The sequence below is a fragment of the Choloepus didactylus genome, chromosome X (genome assembly GCF_015220235.1).
Source record: "Choloepus didactylus isolate mChoDid1 chromosome X, mChoDid1.pri, whole genome shotgun sequence".
NCBI classification, from domain to species: Eukaryota; Metazoa; Chordata; class Mammalia; order Pilosa; family Megalonychidae; genus Choloepus; species Choloepus didactylus.
In genome coordinates, this window is record NC_051334.1 from 174920610 (window position 1) to 174933679 (window position 13070).

Below are 13070 nucleotides of genomic sequence, written 5' to 3' on the forward strand. Positions count from 1 at the left end.
CATTTTTACCGCTGAATAATACTCCATTGTATGTATATAACCATTGTGGTTTCAATTTGCATTTCTGTGCTGCCTAATGATCCTGAGTATATCTTCATGTGCTTATCAGTCGTGTGTATATCTTTTTTGGTGAAGCTTCTGTTCAAGTGCTTTCAACATCTTGTTTAGGTTGTTTATCATTTTAGTTTTGATTTGAAGGAGTTATTTATATTTTTTATTCAAGCTCTCTGTCAAACTGTGGCTTGTCTTTTCTTCTTTTTAGCCATGTCTTTAAAGAGCAGAAGATTTAAATTTGTAATGAATTAAAATTAATCTATTTTTTTCTTTTATGTTTAGTGAATTTTCTGTTTTGTTAATAAACCTTCTTGTACACTTAAAGCTGCAATTATATTTTCCTATGCTTTCTTCTAGAAGCTGTATAGTTTTAGTTTTTTACATTTAAGTCCATAATCAATACTAAATTAATTTTGTAAAGTGTGCATTAGGGATCAAGATTCAGTTTTACCCCAAATGTTTATTGAATTATTCTACCACCATGTTAGAAACATGTTATTTTACCATCCAATTCATTGTTGCTTTTGCTAAAGATTTCTTGTCTATGTTTGAGTTTATTTCTGTACTCTCTATTGTGTTCCATTGATCTATATGTCTATCTTTACATCCATATCATACTGTCTTGATTACCATAGCTTTATAATAAGTCTTGTAATCAGATGCAGCGAGCTCTCCAATGTTGTTCTTTTTCAAAATTGTTTTGTCTATTATAGATATATAAGTATCTATATTATAGATATAAATTTCATACTAATTTCTGTTTTTTTAGTTATAAAAGTTAATTATTAATAGCTAATGTCAAGGTGCATGTTGAAATATACATGGGATGTCAGAAGATATAAACATCTTAACAAATGGATATTATCTAGATTGTAGGATTGTGCATAATTTTTTCTTTATTTATTTTTTGCTAGCTCCATAATGAACACCAGTTTTTCTATACTAACTGGTCAATTTGAATAAATAAAAATTTAATATATCACAGAGCACCACAAAGAATTTAAAATCAACATAAAAGAACTGTAAAAATATCTTAAAATACAAATACATCACAAACAAATTTAATAAAATTAGATGCCTCGATTAAAAATATGAAAATATAATTTGTCAATATATATTTAAATATTCCATTTTTCTAGGAATACAATAAATGCAAGTTAACATAATTAGATGTTATAATTATAATTAATACATTGATACATAATTTGTTTTTAAAAACCTGTTGGAAATTTTTCTTTGAATTAATCACTTTTGTACACTGATAACAGGGAGATATATTGTTATCCCATATCCATAGGTAATTATAGGAGTTTATACACACACATATATATGTGTATATATTTTCAAATTAGTGATAACAGATATAGATATTTATAATTAAAGTATTTTCTTCTCTTTATCTGAATTTATGCACAGGATTATATATATGCAGTTATTACTTCAAATATTAATATAATATTTGAAAACTCTTACTTGAAGTCTTCATGCTTGTTTCATCACTTTTAAGGTCTATTTCCATGTGTTCTTTAATTTGTTTAGCCTTCACTCTTGCATTTTTGCCATTTTCTATAGCTTCTTCAAGTTCTCCATGAACTTGTTTGTATCGTTCTATTAACTCAAATTTATTTTTTTGGAAACATTCTTTCAGAGCTTCAAGTTCTTGGTTCTTCTTCAAGTCAAGCAGTAGGCCATATTTATTCACGTAGTCTATGTCTGCTTGAATCTTTGCATTAGCTTCTTCTGTGTCTTTTGTTCCTCAGTTTGTTTTGGTTGATGAGCATTATCTTCAAGATACCTGACTGGGGTAAACAAGGAAACCAGATGCCTAGACAACACAAAACTACAACTTACACTAAGAAAAATGAAATTATGGCCCAGTCAAAGGAAAAACCTTACACTTCAACTGAGATACAGGAATTGAAACAGTTAATGCTAAATGAATTAAAAAAAGTTTAGGGAAGAAATGGCAAAAGACTTGAAGTGTATAATGAAAACACTGGGTGCACATAAGGTAGAAATTAAAAGTTTGAAAAAACAACTGGCAGAATCTACAGAAATGAAAGGCACAATACAAGAGATGGCAGGGAGGGGCGCAGGTCCCCTGGCCGCAAAAACTTACAGATTTCGCTGATCTCAGCAGTTCGACGTGTTTGTGAGTGTTGTATGAACTTTGCCCAAAGTCAAATTGCTCTGTGGTGTCCAGTCCACGCAGTTCCTGGCTTTCTACCTACTTTCCTGGAGGAGTAACTAAAACATACAGCTCACCAATCCGCCATCTTGCCCCGCCTGTCTGATCTTATATAGTGCTCCAGTAATTTAATTCAGACCCACCCTGAATGGGCGGGCCAACACCTCCATGGAAATTATCCAATCAGAGTCATCACCCACAGTTGGGTGGGGCACATCTCCATGGAAACACTCAAAGAATTACAATCTAATTAACACTGATAGGTCTGCGCACACAAGATTACATCAAAGATAATGGCGTTTGGGGGGACATAATACATTCAAACTGGCACAGTTACTAAGCAGTATTTTCAAACCGGCTCCGTTCTTCTGTTGGCGCTCAGACCTGGCCCATTGCACCCACCTGCCCACCCCGTGGTGGCGACCGCGACAGTGGTGGCGAGGCCCGTGGGTCCCTTAACTGGTGTCCAGGCAACCGCGGGGCAGCAGCATGGGAGCTGGCAACCATCCCCCTCCCCACCCCCGGGGTCTCCTGGCTTGCACTCCCCAGTGCTCTCTAGGCTTCTTGGACCAGCCCAGCTGCCTTCCCAAATTTCATAACAATTTTACAATCAGCTTGCTAATTCTACAAAAAAAAGTCTCCTGAGATGGAACTTTGACGGAGCTTATATTGAATCTGTAGATGAGTTTTTGGAGAATTAATATCTGAACAATATTGGGTCTTTGGATTCATTTATTTAGGTATTTTTTAAATTTACCTCAGAGCTATTTTGTAATTTTTAGTATAGAGGTTTCATCTTTTGCTAAATTCAATCTTAAGTGCCTTTGATGCTGTTATAAATGGTATTATTTTAAATTCTTATTTTCCAATTTTTTTCTGCTAGTATATAGAAATACAATTGAATTTCAAGACTGAACCTTACATTCTGTGCCTTATTAAATTTACTTATTTGTCTTAGTAGTTTTTTTGTAGACTTCTTAGGATTTTTACATAAATGATCATGTCACCTGTGAATAAAGTAATTTTACTTATTTTCTATCAAATGCCTTTTATTTATTTTTCTTGCCTTACTACATTGTTTAGGTCCTCTAAGACACTGTCAAACAGAAGTGGTGAAAGTTGGTAGTCTTACCTTATTCCTGATCTTGGGGGAAAAACATTCTACAGTTCACTGTTAATTGTGATGCTACCTTTTACTGATTAACAAACTAAACAAAACTTAGTGGCTAAAATGCACACTGATTCATTATCTCTCACAAGTCTGTGGATTGACTTGGTGGTACTGCTGTTAGGCTTTCCTGGTTCGACTCATGTGGATGCATTTAGCATGATGTCCGTGTGGGGGCTTGGATCAGCTGGGATGCTAGGGCAGTTAAGCTTCTCTTCATGAGATTTCAGGGCCTTTCTCTCCATGTGGTCACTCATCTTTCATAGTCTAAGCAGTTTTTTTTTTACATGACTGCAAGAGCATTTCAAGAAAGCAAAAATGCAAACTGCAGGGCCTCCTAAAGCCTAGGCCCAGAATTCACATAAAGCCACTTCTACTACGTTCAATGGGTCCACAGAAGTCAAAGTGCCAGTCTAAATTCAAGGACAGAGAAAACAGATGCCACTTCTTTCAGGGAGAAGTTGCAAGTATTTATATGGATGTGAGGAATTATTGGTTGCCATCTTTGCATACATTAGCTATAGAATTTTTTGTTAGATGCCACTTATCTGATTGGGAAATTCTCTTGAATTCCTAGTTTGCTGAGAGTTTTTTTTTTTTTTATGAAAAAGAATTGAGTTTTATCAAATGACTTTAACACATGTATTGAGATGATCATATGGATCCTCCTCTTTATTCTGTTAATGTCCTGAATTACTTTGATTGAGTTTAAAAGGTTAAACCAATCTTAATAGCTGCCATTTATTCAGAACCTACTCTGTGCCAAGCACTATGCATCATTAACTCTTGTTTCTCCTGAAAAGTAGGCATCATTTTCCCCACCCTATGGATGAGAAAATTGAGTTTCAGGGTCAAAGTTACTTATTCAGGGTCACTCAGCTAATAAGTGGCAAATCCAATATTCAAATATAGGTTAGCTGACTCCAAAACCAGTATCTTTCATCTGCATCCTGGAAGTTGGGTACTTAAAAGGGTGATAGAAAACTTTCAGGGGCCAATTTTTCTAGTTTCATAATTTTGCTGTCTGTATGTAGATCTAACTTTGAATTCCTTGAAACTTCTTTATATATGGACTTGGTGCTACCCACTTTAACATTTGATAATCTACATTTTTAATAAAATACTGAAACTCAAAATATTAAGAAAAAATGAAAGTGACTGAAGCTTAAAGATTTCATCTTACCTTTCAGGCTGACACATTACAATTAAGTACTAAAATGTCTAAACAAAATTACACTACAGAACATTCAAGCCTGAGTTCTATTTCTACTGACTCCCAAATGTGATTAGGGAAGATAAGAACATGTAAAATAATGTGTTATATTTACATCAAATACAACAGATGATCTCAGCTATGACAAAAATGCTGAATTATGATGACCCCTAACAAAAAATGCAGTTCCTCCTAAACTACGACTCCACTTAAAAATATATTCATGAAAATTGTTCTTTGTAATGTTGACACTAGAGGGAATAATCCTCTGCTTGCAGTCATATTGAGGAGGTTAAATTATTTGTAGCCAGTCAGAATTTCCCCGCTGCAAAAGATAAAACAGAACCTTTTTGTAAGTCACAACACAATAATCCCTTGTGGTACAATAGTTATAAAGCTATGTCTCTACCACTGTATTATCCTGTGTTTGGAAATAACAGACCCATGAATCATACTTAAAAAATTGCTTAGAAACCTAAAACTGAGGTTCATGTCCAATGGTCTTTTACTGCACAGTAGTGCACAATCATGAAGTTAAAATATTTCCATATATTGCATTTCTATAATGTTCTTAATTTATAGTTTCAAAGAAAGTAACTTTGGGCCAATATTGAGAAGTAGCTTCACAAAGCACCAAAACTATAGGTGGTATTATGTGAGGAAACCTAGGAATGTTCTTCTGCCTAGAACCATTTCTGCCCTATACCCCTCACTGCCTGTAATTCACCCATTTGGATTGACAATCTCTTTTAAAATATAAACAACCTAAGCGTCAACACATTAATCCAAGATAAACCCAAGTAACAATCCCTAAAATATGAATAGTGTCCTATGCTTTCAAAAATATTTTCACTTCCTTTAGCTCATTTAATCTTCACCAGAACCATATGATTTAAGTGGCTATAGCAGTAGCAACAGTAATAGTAGTAGTAGTAGTAATGATAAAACCTTTATATAGCATATACTATGTGCCAGACAGTTTTAAGCACTTTATACATATTAACTCATTTGATCATCACATCAACATTATGAGGTAGTTTCTATTTATATTACCATTTTTAAAGATGAGAGAGCCAAGTCATAGAAATGTTAAGTACCTTTCCAAGGGCACAGGACTGCTAATCAATGACACAGGTTTCAAATACCGGCTGTTTGGTTCTATGATCTATGTTCTTAACCACTTTTCCAAGATAATTTACTTGTTAATTTATTCAGGAATTATTTATTGAGTGCATACTATGTGCCAGGCACTCTTCAAGGCCTTGAAGATACATCAATGACCAAGCAGATTTAGTTTCTCCTCTCAAGGAGGTTTCATTCTAGAGTGGGTAGATACAGTAAATAGGAAGAGAAATTTCAGTTAGTAACAAATTGTATGAGAAAAGTAAAGAGGGTTGTACAAAAGACAGTGATGAGAGTGGAGCTACTTTTGATTGGAATCCAGGAAGGCCATTCTGAAAAGAATATAGCTGAGACGTGAATAAGAAGAAAGAGGCAGCCACGGGAAAGATTTTAGGACAGAGTTCATCATGAGTTGAGACTAGCAATAGCTCTAAGGTGGGGATACCTTTGAAAAGATAAAGGAAGAAAAAAGACGTGAGTGTAGCTAGAATGTTAAGAATGAGGGTGAGAGTATCAGAAGATGAGGTCAGTGATGTCATAGGGGCCTAAATTTGAAGAAGGACTTTGGATTTTACTCTGAGTGGAATGGGAGGCCACACAGGCTGTTAAGTAGGGGAGTGTTGCAATCTGATTAAAAATTTTAAAGGCTATTTATGGATACTTTGTAGAGAAAGAACTTTAAAAGGGTTAAAAGCAGAAGCAAGAAGACCAGTTCATAGAGTATGTCAGTGATTCAAGTGAGATATGATAAAGGCATGGCCCAGGGTAGTAGCAGGAGAGATGGTAAGTGAATGGATGTGGGGCATATTTTGGATTCACAATTACTAAGGGAAGAACCTGGATTAGAATTAAGGTTGTTTTGGCTCTAAATGTATGCACTTATTTTTTCATCCTCAAAAGCCAGTGTCAATTCTAGCAATAAGGAAATGAATATTTTAATTATTGGGGGTGGGGAATGTGAAGAAGGCAGAGAGGGGAAGGAGGGAGAGACTGATTTTAGAGTACAGAGTTCTAAGAAGTAGCCTTCAACGGGTTGCCACAGTTTGGGGATTTAGGCAGTAGAAGGTCTCTTTAGCAGAGCACTTAATTAGTATTGTAGAATAGAAGGAGACCAGTGTAGCCTAGAAAACTTGCTCATTAAAGGAAAAGGCCAGATAGACTCTAGGTGGCTTCTAGGGTGAGAAACAGAGTATTAGATGTTTATACTCATAAACTTCAAACTTAAGCTAAAACTTGGCTTTTCCATTATCCTTCCAATCAACACCCCCCCAATCAAAAAAAAATGGACAAGCATTACTGAATTCAGTAGACTGAACTTGATTTTTTTTCCTCTTTAATAACATTATCTAACAGAGTTTTGCCATTTTCCTTTGAAATGGGGCTGTGTATAAGCAAAGCATATGTTTCCTGTGCATCCTTTCCAGTCTAGTGTGCTGTGAAAGCCTGATAAATGTTCAATCACTCTAATGACCTAAGACTTCTTCCTGGATGTCCTTAGGCTTTTCTCTGGAGTGTAAAAACTACATTATTCTGGGAAGTAGTAACTGTAATGGTTTGGTCAATTAGAATAACTATTAGCTGTAACTAGGTCCAAATGATGAAATTGTGGTTTTAAGCATTTTGGATGGAAAGCATAATATCTCTAAAAATTTATTTTGTAGATTAAATCCAGTTAAAGCTAATATTTCATCAAACTCCATTTAACAAAGCTTGACAGAGATCACTCTCAACCTTCTTTCTCCTTTGCTTCCCTTCCCTTGTCAAGACCTGCTCTAAGGAAAAAAATTGAAAGTTACTGGCAGAAGTCTGAATGACTAATAAGCCTTCAGGTATTTACTTCTCATTTTAGCTGGGAAAACAAGAAACCCTGAGCCAAAAGAATGAAACTCCACTTATGGGATTCGGCCATCAATGAAATGGGCAGAGCAAATAAGTTGAATGCCCAACTATGACAAGAATGGTTAAAAGTAGGGTTTTATTTGTTTACTTCTTATATGGTTTATGTTGCCCATTATGTTTGATTCTTTTTTGTTTGCAGTTCTGTTCAAAATAAAGATGGTTACATACATGTCCAAATTTTTAAAATGCTATCTGTATATAGATATGATAAAGAATTTATCAGAAATGACTGTGTCCAAATTGACAAAGGTATTTTCTGAGCTCTTATTATATGGTAAGGACTGGAGGAAACAGCAAAATTATAGACCTTACTCTCACACACTATTTAGTTGAGGAATAAGACAAGTATACAAATGACCAAGGCAGAATAGTAATACTCTCATAAAAGAACAATGATCACAATGTCTGGGGATTCAGAGAAGGGAGATCTCACATCCCATTGAGAGAATTCCATCCTTCCTTCCTTTCTTCCTTCCTTCCTCCCTCCCTCCCTCCCTCCCTCTCTTCCTTCCCACCACAAATTTTATGAAGTGTCACCACCATAAATCAATGTTATTTTTTTAGTAAACAATAATAAGTCCCTACCCTCTTAGTTTCTAGTGGGGAAGACAGACACCAAACATGGAATCAAGTAGAGTGGTTTCAGGTCCTGATGCTACTTAAGATGGTAAGAAGAGAAAGAAAATAATAAAATGGGGTAATAAGAGAGAGGATGGACAGGGATTGATATTTAAGTTAGGATGGTGAGAGCTTTCTAAAGAGTGGCATTTGCACTGAGACCAGAATAAAGGGAAAGAGTTATCCCTGCCTCAGTCTAAGAGAATTGTATTCCAATCAGGGAACAGCAGATGTAAAGGTCCTGAGGAAGAAATAAGTTTGGGAGTTCAGGAAAACTATTATGAGAGGTGGCATTTGGAGCGGAACCTAATGAAAAAGTGAGATTTTTACAAATAAAGATTGGGGAGAAAGAAGTCAGTGCTGATTTAGAAAAGCAAAATCTTCTATGGTGAATATTAGTTATATATTAATATGCCCTTATAATATTAATTTACAACAGATGAATTCAAATAAATTGCAATATTTTATTTCCTAAGTGATTTTATTTCTTCTCCATTTTTCACAAGTAATGGCCAATTAAGGACATTATGAATTACCTATCTGAGTGCTAGCCTTATCTATTGGGAACTATAAAGAAAAAGGGTGAGGTGGGCAGGGGTACTATCCACTTTGTGTACAAAGTAATGGGATGTCCTCTTTCTTCAAATACCTTTTTGCTCTAGTTTCATGGTTAGATTAATATGATGTAAATAGTTCTTTTTGCATGACTAAAGAGAGGGTTAAATCTTTTATTCACACCCAAGTGAGAAAACTTTAATCAGGTAGTTTGTATACTTCTACCAACCTCAAGTAATTGGAAGGAGACTTAAAAGTTATCCAAGGACGTCCCTGAAAACTTTGTCCCCTCCAAGCGAATATCCATCGTATAATTGAACACAACTGATGATTCCATCTTTGCTCAGCTTTGATGAAACCATTCTTGTAGCCATCTATCCATTGGTATGTGACCTATACCTATATCAGTCAGGGATCTTAGTTACAGATAAAAGAATCCATTCTAGCTAGCTTAAGCAGAAAGGGATTTATTACAGAGTGATAGACAATTTACAGAATTTCTGGGAGTATGAGAGATCCAAATTTGGGTACTACACAACCAGGAAAAACATAGCCAAGCAGAAAATGCCCAATCACACTTTGGGGCTGTTCAGTAAAAATTCTACTAGCACCACTGCCCACCAGTCAGAACCTATGATTTTGGATATCAGAGTTGAACCTCTGTCACAGTTTCCCTAGAAGATCCTTTCTCTTTATACACAGCCACCACCTCCCTACCAAATTTAAAGGGCATCTGCTTGGTGAAGCCTAGATCAGATGCAGGTGCTTAGATGCAAGGGAATCTGGGAAATGTAATTTTTAGATGGCTAGACTCTTAGTAGAGGAAGGTATAGAAGAGCCTTGAGGGGGGATTGAGTGAACTAATTTGCAATATTTGTCATAATTTTCTCTCTGAATTTTTCAAGATTAAAAAGCTCCAGTTCCTTCAAATGTCCCTTACATGATGAAGTTTTGAGTCCATTCATCATCCTGGTTCTTTTCTTCTGAGCACATTCCAGTGTATATAGGTCCTTCAAATTGTCACACCCAGAACAAGGTACAATATTACAGGGGTTTTTTGACCCACGCAAAATGGAGCAGGCCTATCACCTCTTCCAGATACCGAATATCTATTAATGCAGCCTCATATCATTGGTGTCACACGGAACCTATTGAAAAATGAAACATCAAGCCTTTTTCACATACTCCCCACTGTTTATAAGGCAAGTCACCCCAAAACTGTACTTCTGTACTGATAGAGTTGTTTTATACACAAAAGCAGGACTTTGAAATATATCACTATTAAATTTCATCTTGTTAAAATCAGAAACTAAAACCTGATCTCAAGAGGATAAAGAGATGGATGAAATCTCTTCACCAATATAAATCACTACCCCTACTGACTCTATCTATGAATGGTTGGTTAAGCATGTCAACTATATTGTCACTGAATACATTAATATAAATGATTAATATGACAAGGAAGATAGAGACCCATTAGAGATGGATTAATATTGTTCTATTCTCCCAGGGATGTAACTCTCTCTGACAACGTGGGGCATGACTCCCAGGGATGAGCCTAGTCCCGACATCGTGGGATTGAGAAAGCCTTCTTGACCAAAAAGGGGAAGAGAAATGAAACAAAATAAAGTGTCAGTGGCTGGGAGATTTCAAATGGAGTGGAGAGGTCATTCTGGGGGTTATTCTTATGCATGGTATAGATAGCCCTTTTAAGTCTTTAGTGGATTAGAATAGCTAGAAGGAAATACCTGAAACTGTTGAACTGCAATCCAGTATCCTTGACTATTGAATACAATTGTATAACTATATAGCTTATAAGGTGTGACTGTGTAATTGTGAAAACCTTGTGGCTCACATTCCCTTTATCCAGTGTATGGACAGATGAGTAAAAAAACGGGGACAAGGAGTATATGAAAAATAGGAGGGGATGGGGGGGACGGGATGCTTTGGGTGTTCTTTTTTACTTTTATTTTTATTTTTATTCTTACTCTTATTTTTTGAGTAATGAATGTGTTCAAGGGCTGATTGTGGTGATGAATGTGCAATTATATGATGATACTGTGAACAATTGATTGTATAGTGTGGATGATTGTATGGTATGTGAATATATCTCAATAAATTGCAGGGGAATAATCGGTCTGTTAATTAGGATAAAGGCTATTTAACTAGATATGTATTTGCCCAATTGTCTGGTCCCACTTTATCCATCTTATACATAAGGATATTATGAAAGACTTTGTAAAATGACACAGAAATCCAGTTTTATTGTTTTCAAAGAATATCCCTCATCTGGCAATCTGACAAAACTCAACATAATTCATCTCATCACCTTTAAAAGGCCTCCCTCCTGATTTCCCCATTTCTGACAAAGAGGCCCTTTCTCCTTTAGGTCAACCAGAATTAAAAATTAGCCCTTCTAGGCCGGTGGCTGCCGGGGCCGCCGCTGCTGCTGCTGCTGCTGCCAATGACACTGACTGGGGGCCACCAGCCGAGCGGAGGCCGCCGGGAGCGCGAGCGCCGCCCGCCCTTCCGCCGGGCCGCCGCTCCAGGGCCGGCGCCCCACCGCGCTCCCCAACCCGCCCGCCCCCGCGGGCCAGGCCTGGCGCGGCCGCCTGCCGCCGCACTCCTCCTCCTGCGGCGCCCCGCGGCCCGCTGCCTGCTCCACCCGCCCCCGGCTACCCCGCCGTGCCACCTTCTGCGCCCTGGGGGCGTAGGCAGCAGAGCCTGGGTCTACGCCGAGGTGAACAGCCTGAGGCGCTGCAAGTTACTGGGACTATGAGGCGCACATCCCGAGCTGGGGTAATCAAGATGATTACCACCTGGTTCGAAAACTTGGTCGGGGAAAGTATGGTGAAGTATTTGAGGCCATTAACATCACCAACAATGAGAGAGTGGTTGTAAAAATTCTCAAGCCAGTAAAGAAAAAGATAAAATGAGAGGTTAAGATTCTGGAGAATATTCGCGGTGGAACAAATATCATTAAGCTGATTGACACTGTAAAGGACCCCGTGTCAAAGACAACAGCTTTGGTATTTGAATATATCAATAATACAGATTTTAAGCAACTCTACCAGATCCTGACAGACTTTGATATCCGGTTTTATATGTATGAACTACTTAAAGCTCAGGATTACTGCCACAGCAAGGGAATCATGCACAGAGATGTGAAACCTCACAAGGTCATGATAGATCACCAACAGAAAAAGCTGTGACTGATTGATTGGGGGCTGGCAGAGTTCTATCATTCTGCTCAGGAGTACAATGTCCATGTGGTGTCAAGGTACTTCAAAGGACCAGAGCTTCTTGTGGACTACCAGCTGTATGATTATAGCTTGGACATGTGAAGTTCGGGCTGCATGTTAGCAAGCATGATCTTTTGAAAGGAACCCTTCTTCCAAGGACAGGACAACTATGACCAGCTTGTTCGCACTGCCAAGGTTCTGGGTACAGATGAGCTGTATGGGTATCTGAAGAAGCAACACGTAGACCTAGATCCACACTTCACTGATATCCTGAGACAACACTCATGGAAATGCTGGGAAAACGTCATCCACAGTGAGAACAGACACCTTGTCAGTCCTAAGGCCCTAGATCTTTTGGACAAACTTCTGCGATATGACCATCAACAAATACTGACCGCCAAAGAGGCCATAGAGCACCTGTACTTCTACCCTGTGGTGAAGGAGCAGTCCCAGCCTTCCGCAGATAATGCTGTGCTTTCCAGTAGTCTCACGACGGCAGGATGAAGACTGAGAAGGAACGGGTAATGTGGCATTGATGCTTGCAAATAAAACCAGCCAACCAAAACACACATCTTGAAGGAAAGCTACAGTGTGATAAAAAGAAATTCTAATCATTCCTTCTAAATGCAAAGAAAAGTAAAGACTTAAAAGTCTGTTAAAAAGAAAGAAAGAAAGAAACTCCCCAGTACTAGTCTACAGGGAGCTGCTGCTCTGGCAGTGTGATGACGCAGGATCTGAGGGAAGCTCCCTCTGGAATGCATGGGAGATGAGAGACTTGGAGTTGTTGTGCATTACCTTCTTTAACAGGAGACCACTGTTGAATTAACCCTTCAGTCAACAAGCTCTGAATATCCGATTTCCTATCTATTCCATTGTGGTCTGGGTTTCCTTTGGTGAGATTCAGGCTCGTTTTAGCAAAATGTCAGCAGTCTACACTGACAGATAAGCCTCATTTGTGAAAAGGAGATATTAAACAGTGACAGTATTTCTTTTTGTTTTCAAAGCTCTTTT

The 13070-nt window shown here is 37.5% G+C and overlaps 1 pseudogene; it reads left to right on the forward strand.

The window, feature by feature from the left end:
- Positions 1 to 12563, forward strand: part of LOC119522483 — a 145959-nt pseudogene extending 133396 nt beyond the window's left edge.
- The last annotated feature ends 507 nt before the right edge of the window (positions 12564 to 13070 follow it).